This window comes from Lynx rufus, unplaced genomic scaffold (assembly GCF_022079265.1).
Source record: "Lynx rufus isolate CCGP_SWC_20201006 ecotype Redwood Valley unplaced genomic scaffold, mLynRuf1.p SCAF_4, whole genome shotgun sequence".
NCBI classification, from domain to species: Eukaryota; Metazoa; Chordata; class Mammalia; order Carnivora; family Felidae; genus Lynx; species Lynx rufus.
In genome coordinates, this window is record NW_025814856.1 from 139,288,053 (window position 1) to 139,298,101 (window position 10,049).

A 10,049-nucleotide genomic window follows, 5' to 3' on the forward strand; every position below is an offset into this window, starting at 1 on the left:
TAATGTGGTCTGATTAGGAATGAAGGCCCGAGGTACAGAACGATGAATGTTACCTGTTCTCAAGGATCCACTTATAACCTGTGTCTGGATGGCATGTAGACGTACTTGTTTACTCCATCATTTCCGTCCTAAAAACACACTCCCATGTTGAGCTAGATGAGAAAGCAACCCAATGACGCTGATGGTACTTTTCCTCTTGGTATCTTCACCTCCAGCCATCAGCACAGTGAAAATAGGTGCAGAAGCAGGACTTAAGTTGCCATTCAGAACAGACTCTTTTTATTACTTAGCTCCAAAAATGCAAATCATGTCATTTCTACTACCTCAGCTGACCTCAACTTAGCATTTTGTATGTTGTCCTGTGTTCTGAGATTTAACTTGGCAAATAATCCTTTCCTCCTTGTGTTCTTAACCTCATTTCCTATTTGTGTATCTGCTTCCCCCAGATCCTGACCTTTATGTGTCTGACCCACAGCCGGTAATGGGACTAGATAATGAGACTTAGAATCCTGAATGCTTATTTTGCTTAATGACTTGGCTTGGTGTTTTGAAAGTTGGACACCACTTTGATCCTGACAGCAATATTAGCTCAGCCTGAAACACTTTTGAGAACAAAATTGATTATTCTAAGAAGAGTTACAACATATTTGCCCAGTTTTGTAGAACTTGGAACAGTTTGGGGGCACAGACATAACTCACTACATAGGTTACCAATATGATTGCTTTCATTTCTCATTCTCTGTCTCTCTCTTTCTCTCTCTGTGTTTCCACATATGTATTTCTGATTATAAAATAATTTTGAAGCTTGGAAAAGATAGAAATTTGTAAAGAAAATATAGTCACCTATAATTCTGTGATCGTTCAGAAGTAACTATGGTTAACTTTCTACATAGATTCCAGTCTAAGTAGAAATGTATCTGTATGTAAATAAGTATCTATCCACACACACATTTTTTTTTTTTTACAAAGTGCTATCATGTTCCACACAGTATTTGTAATCTTTTTTTTTTTTTTTACTTTATAATGGATACAGGAGCGACATTTAAAATAACTAATAACCCAGAGGCTGACATTACTGGAGCAGGATCCTGGTGCTATGTGTCAACTCCATAGTAGTTACATAATGGAAGAGCCCCAGATAATCCCATAGAAAGGACCAGGGAAGCCAGGGTGGTATGAGACGCTCTGGTTACTCAGAGAAGCTTCTATATACCAACGAGTGGACGTATCTCAGTTTTTGTTTTATTTATTTTTTTATTAATACTTTATTTTTTAGAGCAGTCAAGTAAAATTGAGGGGGAAGATCAGAGATTCCCCATAATCCCTGCCTCCACACATGCACAGCCTCTCCCACTATCAGTACCCTCCACCGATAGGTACTTTGGTCACAGTTGATGAACTTACGTTGACACACCATAATCACCCTAACTCCATAGTTAGAATATGGCTCGTGTTTGGTGTTGTACACTCTGTGGGTTTGGACTAATATATAATGACATGAATCCACCATTATAACATCATACAGAGTAGTCTCACTGCTCTAAAATACCTCCAATCCTCCTCCCCACCCCTGGCAACCACTGGTCTTGTTATCGCCTCCACAGTTTTGGCTTTTCCAGAACGACATGTAGTTGGAGTTAACTATGCGGTCTTTTCAGATCGGCTTCTTTCACTTAGTAATATGCATTTAAAGTTCCTCCATGTCTTTTTATGCCTTCATAGTTCATTTCTTTTTAGCACCGAATAATATTCCATTGTCCACAGTGGTTGTATTGTTCTGCATTACCAACAACGAATGAGAGTTCTTGTTCCACGTCCCAGCCAGCATTTGGTGTTCTCAGTGTTCCAGATTGTGGCCATTCTGTTAGGTAGGTAGTGGTATCTCCTTTCAATTTCCATGTTTCCTGATGACATAGGGTGTCTAAATTTTATCCGAATTTTTAAATACCTAAATTTTTATCTAAATTATCTAAATTTTTAAATAACCAATTAGGGTTGTATCAGTGAAAGTCAGCTGCTTAGAATTCCTGAATATGTTGTACTTTAATATCTACTCAGATAGTCATCAAAAATCTAATATTTAATGGCTTCAAAGTACTTACATATGTGGATATTTTATCCACTGCATCTTTACATTGGTCTCCCGCACTTTATATTTTTGTTTAATCTGTAGTTCACTCTTCATCAAAGAAATCATCATTTTTTTTATGTTTATTTATTTTTGAGAGAAAGAAAGAGTGCCAGCAGGGGAGGTGCAGAGAGAAAAGGGGACACAGAATCTGAAGCAGGCTCCAGGGTCTGAACTGTCAGCACAGAGCCTGACGTGGGGTTCAGACTCATGAGCTGTGAGATCATGACCTGAGCGAAGTTGGACACTCCGCTGACTGACCCACCCAGGCACCCCAAGAAGTCATCATTTCTTCATTAAATTTATATAAATTCCTCTTAGTCCCTTCCTCAAAATTTGATCATCTTATATAGCACGTACTACATTGTATTTGAATAATATCCCTAACCTCTGCTTCTCTTACCAAGCTGTGCATCCTGCAAGAACAGGGACTGTGTCTTGCTCATGTTTGAAATGGTGGTAGGTCCTGTTCAATAAATGTTTACTGAAATGAACTGTAGTAATATTCTTACTCATGTTCCCTAGGAGCCTATGTATTGGCCTCGATTAACATCTAGCTTTCAAAGAGTTTTTTAAAATATAAACTACCATGAATTATCATATTACTTTCATTTTCCCTCTGCTTCCTCCTCTAGGCAAGCCTAATTAAAAACCACTTTGGAAGTCAATCTACTCCTGAATTTTAGAGTTTTTCAAAGGCTTCTGTTTAGAAAATTCTTCTCAGCATTCCAGTCCAGTTGTTTGAATGACCACTGGAAACCTATTTTATTCACAGAGCTCAGTAGTTAACAATCAGGATAACTTCATCTTGCCCCCTCTGATCAGAACTTGGAAACTTAGGAACTTGTGCTTGATGTTCATGCATTCGTTCATTCAATAATTCATTATATCTTTATTGAACTCATATTACCTGCCAGATCTGTGGATCAACAGATAAATAAAACATAGTCTCTACTTTTGAAGAATTCCAAATTAATGGGGGAGGCAGGTTCTATCCTACAATGTAGTAAGTCTCATAAGATATTTATACACAGAGTGTAAAAATGCACTGTATTGTCATATTTTCACACTCTTATGTCCTCAACCAAGTTTAGAAAAGCACTTTACCTCTACTAGCAAAATAAAGCTTCCTCGGCCCTTAATGATTTGGATTTATTAAAAACAAAGTTTTAAATAAAAATTTTTAAAAGCTTGAATTTTCCAAATACCACTTCTTGTCAATATCATCAAGCACCTGACTGATTAAAGGAGAAAAGAAAAAGAAAAGAAGAATCTTTAAATGTTTTCCAGCAATGTTAAAATTCCTCCCACTCACTGAAATATATTCATACCATGTCACAAAACGAAGATAACTTATCTTTAATTTTTTCATCTTTTTATTTAAAGATAATTTATCTTTAATTACTAATCTCATGCAAATGAATGTTAGTGAGCCTAAGGCTTTCAATATCAAACACAGGAAATAGTTACAATGATACCATTGTGTACAAATAAACTTACACTTGCTTTCTGTGAGAAGCCTTTAATAAGCATACCTAACATATCTGACACATGAAGCAAATCATTTCCCTAATATACCCCTTTTCTTCTTTCTAAATTTTTCTCTTCTAAAAAAATTTTTTTAATGTTTATTTGAGAGAGAGAAAGAGACAGAATGTGAGTGGGGGAGGGGCAGAGAGAGGGTGAGACACAGAATCTGAAGCAGGCTCCAGGCTCCTAGCTGTCAGCACAGAACATGACATGGGGCTCGAACTCACCAACCCGTAAGATCATGACCTGAGCTGAAGTCGAGCGGGTTAATCGACCGACTGACTCACCCAGGTGCCCCAATATACCCCTTTCCTTAACAAGAAAGTTATTTTCAAAAATAATCATTACATGAAATAAATGATGATAATGGCCAGAAAAGAAACTCAGACAGTATAAAATTTCTTTTGTTAAACTTCATTACATAATCATGTTTACAGTGAATAATTAATTAATTAATTTTACAGTGAAAAAGAAAAAAGTAATAGATTAATTCCTTTTAATTATATTCAAGCATTTTTTTGAAAAAGGAAAAACATGGGGCGCCTGGGTGGCGCAGTCGGTTGGGCGTCCGACTTCAGCCAGGTCACGATCTCGCGGTCCGTGAGTTCGAGCCCCGCGAGTTCGAGCCCCGCGTCGGGCTCTGGGCTGACAGCTCGGAGCCTGGAGCCTGTTTCCGATTCTGTGTCTCCCTCTCTCTCTGCCCCTCGCCCGTTCATGCTCTGTCTCTCTCTGTCCCAAAAATGAATAAACGTTGAAAAAAAAAAAGAAAAAAAAAAAAGAAAAAGGAAAAACATATGGGCTTGTTGCACTAATAACATTAAAATATAATAGCAATTAAGTACCAGTTAAACAAGAATAACAATTTGAAAGTAATACATTTTGTATTTTCAAGACATTAAATTCAGTAATATGTTTCATGTATGAACTAAAATTTGCATTTGATGAGCAAAAATATCATACTTGGTAGTTTATAGTCAGTTTTACTGTTTTAAATTTTAAATACAAAGAAAAACTCCAACAAGTGATCATATAGTATTCTATAATTGAAATAACTCAAGTTCTGTGTCTTTGTCTTTATAATCACTGTGCTTTCAACGTTTCTGTCCAAGCCATTATTTAACAGGAATATGTAGTGCCACTTATTAACTTCAACCACAACTTCAGAGATAGTTTAGAACTTAAACCAACAAAATATTTTTTTTCAGGGAGAAATATTTTATCACTGACATTATTTAGAATTGCTGGCACATAGTAAAAATAAAAGCAGACTGTAAAAGTCAGTTTTATTATTGTTTTTAAATCCCAAAGACAACGATTTCCCTTATTTGTCTGCTCTGGGGCAAACATTCCCATCGCGATGCCCTTGGACCGGCACTTACTAGACCATTTACCTAATGGTGCTGTCACTTCTACAAATAACATTGTTTCATGATTACATTTCTGCACAGGTCACGGTGCTAGATACTCTTACTCATTATTTTCTTTGAACCTCCCCATATTCTGACAGTGCCAGTTACCCTTCCTTACTCTCATTTCACGGATGAGGAAACTATGTTAGGGACATTAAGTAACTTGGTTCAGGTCACATGAACAAACAACAGAGACGGTGTTCAAACTCAGGTTTGTCTGATTTGAAAGGCTTCATCCAGCCAGTCCTGCTTCTATTTATTCATGCAACAAGTAGAATTGAGGGCCTTCTGCAAGCTATCAATAGAGCAGTGCATAAGAAACAGTTGTCAGTAAGGGTTCTAAGATTAGTCAAGCACCCGATTTCCCCAGAGGTGGCCACTCTCCTCTATCACCATGGATTAGTTTAATCTATTCAGAAACTTCATCTCAATGTCATGATAGAGCATATAGTCTTTAGTGTCTCCATTTTTTTTTCTGTTCTCTCTTTCAGGAACTCCTATTAATCAGATATTGGAACTTCAAGATTGACTCTCCAATTTTTATATCTTTTTGATTTTCTCTGTTCGTTTGTTCTACTTTCTGGGTTGATTTCATCAATGATAACTTCTGATACTTACATTTAGAATTCCCTGTTTATTCTATCTGAAGTCTCTCAGAGTCTTTGTTTCCTAAGTGGTTTGTAATATTTGAACGTGTGCTTATTTCCAACACAAGTTGTTGTTCTTTGTGTCCTAGCTTGAGGCACAATCCTAATGGGTATCGTATTTGTCTCCTATATGGGCCCCTCATGGTTCAAATGGGCCAGACCGATGTTTACTATCTTGGTAAAGGGTCTCTGTACCTTGTCAGGAGTATGAATTTGGACTCCACATTCAGGCACGGTGCAGGTCTGAGGTCTAAATTCCTCTGGGCTGCCTTCTCTCCCTTGATTTTAGATGGGTGGGTGGCTTCTTTGATGTTTCCCCAGTCAGTTTCACTGAAGCAGTCTGTTGAGATTGCTGGCTTTTTGCAAGATGGTTATCTTTAGTTTCCCTACAAGTATACGACCCCAGGCTTGTGTTTACAAAAAGATTAAAGAAGGTAATTTAGATGATACAAAACAAAAATCAAAAAGCAAAAAAACTGTAACACTTCAACAAAGTGGACAGTCTCCTTTCAGAGAACTGCAAAATGGGGTAGAAAGCAGGAAGATTTTATAGGATAAAGAATAAAGAACAAGGAAGAAAAAAATAAAAATATCTGAGTAGCTCGAGCCACACCTTCCTTCAGGAAGGAAGGAGTCAACCTTCCTTCACATGAGAAAGAATAAGAAAGTAAGTATAAAGCCTAGAATTAACTTGGCATCTGGGGATTGGCTGATTGGAAGATAATGCATTTCTGATCAAGCGCAACATTTACAGGGATGTGACAATTATCATCCGAGTTTCAGTTTGCTAACACGGCACCCCAGCTCCACCCTGGGTCTAGAAGTTCATTTCAAAATTTGCAGTGTCTTCATTCTGCTATAGTCAGAACCCAAGACCCAACAGTTAAGGCCTATAAACCCTCTACTCCTTCAGCTCCAACTCCTGTTCACTACTGCGACTTTGAGTTTACTTTTCACTTCTGGCACCTGAGGATTTCATTCTCTTAGTTTCAAGCTTTTTCTTATTTTTTATCTCAAACTTCCCTTTGTTTGGAGGGAATGGTTTTATAACAGGTCATATCTATCTCTCCGTCACCCTGTTCGATATCTTCCTTCTCCCATCCATTGAACCCCCACTCTCCCATTAATCCCCTGTTGTCTTCTTCCCTTCTCCCTTCTTCTCCAGATTCTCTATCGCAAACACCCACAAGCAAGGTCAGGAAACTAGAACCTTCCCTAGAAGTTTTTTTAGTGGGTATTTTGAGTAGGAAAGGCTGGAAACATCCAGAGATACTCAAAGTGAAGGCTATTATCCTGCTGCTTATAACTGATCCAGTGAGTGACTCAATGGATTTTCAAAGATGTAAAATTAGAGTCATTCATGTAAAGACAGAATTTTAGTTGCTTTCTTCCCATATTACAGAAGTCTGTCAGAGAGGATACACTATTTGGCCCAAAGCTAAGAAAATATTTTATTTCAAAGTTTTACTATGAAGATTTGAGGATGGCGTTTTCTTTATAAGATACAGAAGCAGCAGAATCTTAAGACGTAAGGCAAAGGTCTGCCTGAAAACATGCTATATGAAGGCTTTAAAATTTCCTTTCTCTTAGACTCGGTAACAGTCGTATTTTGCATCCATTTTTAAGTAGTACTCTGATATAACCCTCCCCACATCACTTCTCCTTTGAATTTCACATGACAGTGGCATTACAACAGTTGGAGATGAGATAATCCTAGAGTTCTAGGTGGTGCCCAGCCACAAAATAAACAGGGGCACAAGGCAAAATTCAGAGAAGCACAAAGGAGCATCTACAACCTGAGTAACTTAAGTGGGGACTCATTGAGAACGGTAATAGAAGCTGACATTTATTGCATCATACCATTCACTGGGCATCAACCTAAGTGCTTTGCATAGACAGTATTATTTCCCTCTAATACTAGCTACTATTGCTATTTCCATTTACAAATGAGGAATTGGAGACAGAGTGTTAAAATAACTTTCTCAAGGTCATACAACCAGTGACTAGTGAGATAGTGACAGAGAAAGGGGGGGGGGAGAAAGCAAGGAGAAGCAGCAGAAGCTTGTGGACCATGTATTTATTGTGCTGCAGATCTGCCACGATGACTTCAGTCTCCAAGTCTCTTCATTCCCAATTTCAGATCCCAAGAGAGTGCATCTAATAGGCCCAGCTTTGGTCCATCCCTGGTAAATTAATGAGCAAGGATCAGAGAGCACAATAACGTAGTCCTGATACCGTCACCCCTGTATATAAGGAGCACTGCCAAAAAACACGGTAGTGGTTGTGAGTGGGCAGGCACCCCAAGTAGCACCTACTATACAGTCTAATGATGTAAGAAACTATCGTATGTGTGTACATGTATAATTTTCTGCATGTGATACATGGTCCATAAATGAGGATTACATTCGTTAACTAAAATACATAGCATGTAAGTTTTATTATGCTTTGGTTTTTCTGAAGTATGTACGTATATTGAATGAACTGGGATCCTCCTATTATTTAATTTTTCCCTAAAATGGAAAACTCCCTGAAGAAGCTCGGTTTTCACTAAAATGACAGACTTCGGTTTCTATTTCTCTTGTTTCTCATAGCATGCTATTTTAGCTATTCTGAAAAAACACCTGCTGAAAACTGCTAGGTTAAAAAAAATATATCAAATACATTGATGAACGGGTAGGAAATGAAGGAATACTCAGAAAGGAACAAAAGAAAAAAAAGAAGAAAAATGAGAGTATCCTGAAAAATAAGTGAGGGCCAAAGTGGGATTTTGTCAAGAGATTATCTGTCAAATTCTGGACACCTACAGCTCCTGCTTTTGTAGCTGTGCAGCATGCCAATGTCAGGAAATAAAGCCAAGAACCCATCTAAAAGGAGGAGTCTAACAGGGGGGGCAAATATCTGAAGCCCTAAAGGACTACATTCCCAGTGTAAGGGTGAATGAGGAAGAAATCTGATGCATAAGTCAGATTTCTGACTTGTCAGAAATCTGATGGCTGACTTGACCTTGGAATCCAGGAAAGAAAGACAAAGTCTCTTCTGGGAATGTCCTCTGAGAATCAAATCCAAGCCATTTGGATCTGAGGCCAAATGAAATCTATCTGTGCAGTCCAATACACTTTAAGTGAAAATTTTAATCTGGTCCTAGGTTTTTGCAGAAGCAAATTCCAATACTGTCTAGGAAAGCTCAATTTTAACTCTGGCCTCCGATAATTCTGACAGTTACAACCCTAGAAACATGAGTGCAGAATCCAAAATCACAATCCACAAAGAAATAGGCACCATGAGCAAAAGCTAGAAGAAACAGCACAAAAGATCCATAAAACGTCCAGTTTGGGATGTAACAGATACAGAATATAGATTGTTTGATGTTCATGTGATGTTTAATATGTATAAGAAATTAGAAAATGGCTCCAAAAGAATCAAATAGAATTTGTAAAAATTAAAAGTTATCTGAAAATATTGAGATGAACCATATAAAATAAAGACCAAAAAATGGAGGATAAAGTGAGAAAGTCTTAGAGGTGTCTCATAGATGTTCTAAAAGATAATGGAGAACATGGAAAACAAGCAACACATAAGAGAAAATGGTTGAGAATTTTCTACAATCATTACAGGACATCAATCTTGAGATTCAGCAATCCTTTCAAATCCTAAGCACGGCTTAAATTTTTTTTGAACGGTAAGAAGAAAAGAAAGAAAGAAGAAAGAAAGAAAGAAAGAAAGAAAGAAAGAAAGAAAGAAAGAAACTACAAACCTAGATTCACCCCTGAGAAACTGCAAAAATATCTGCAAAAATATCTAAGAGATCTTAAAAGCAGCCGGAAGGAAGTTAGGAAGGAAGGAAGGAAGGAAGGAAGGAAGGAAGGAAGGAAGGAAGGGAATGTGGGAGGGAGGAAGACTGAAAGCACCAGATTTTAGATAAAAGCACAGAAAGTAAACTAGTTAATTATTAGAACTGAGGTAAGTTTCCTTTGACATTCATCAAAATGACAGGAAGGTATCCTGATTAAGAGCGGTGAAAATCTTGACTATAAGAAAATGTAAAGGAGGGGGAAAGCAGGAAACTTAAATGCATAAAAAGTTTCAACTCCAATCTGAAAAATATTTAAATAGAACATTAAATTATGAACTAAAGACAAATTTCCCTCAAAAACAGATAGAGCTAAGACAGGTGGAAAAGAACAAAATCCAACCTTTATTGAGTGCGAACGTTTTTAAGAAAAAGAAAACTGAGCAGTGAAAGACTAAATACATCACGGTGGAGCATGTGCGGGGAGGAGTCAAAAGGTAGAAATAGACACCGCCCAGGACTATAGACATCTAATACAGGCTGTT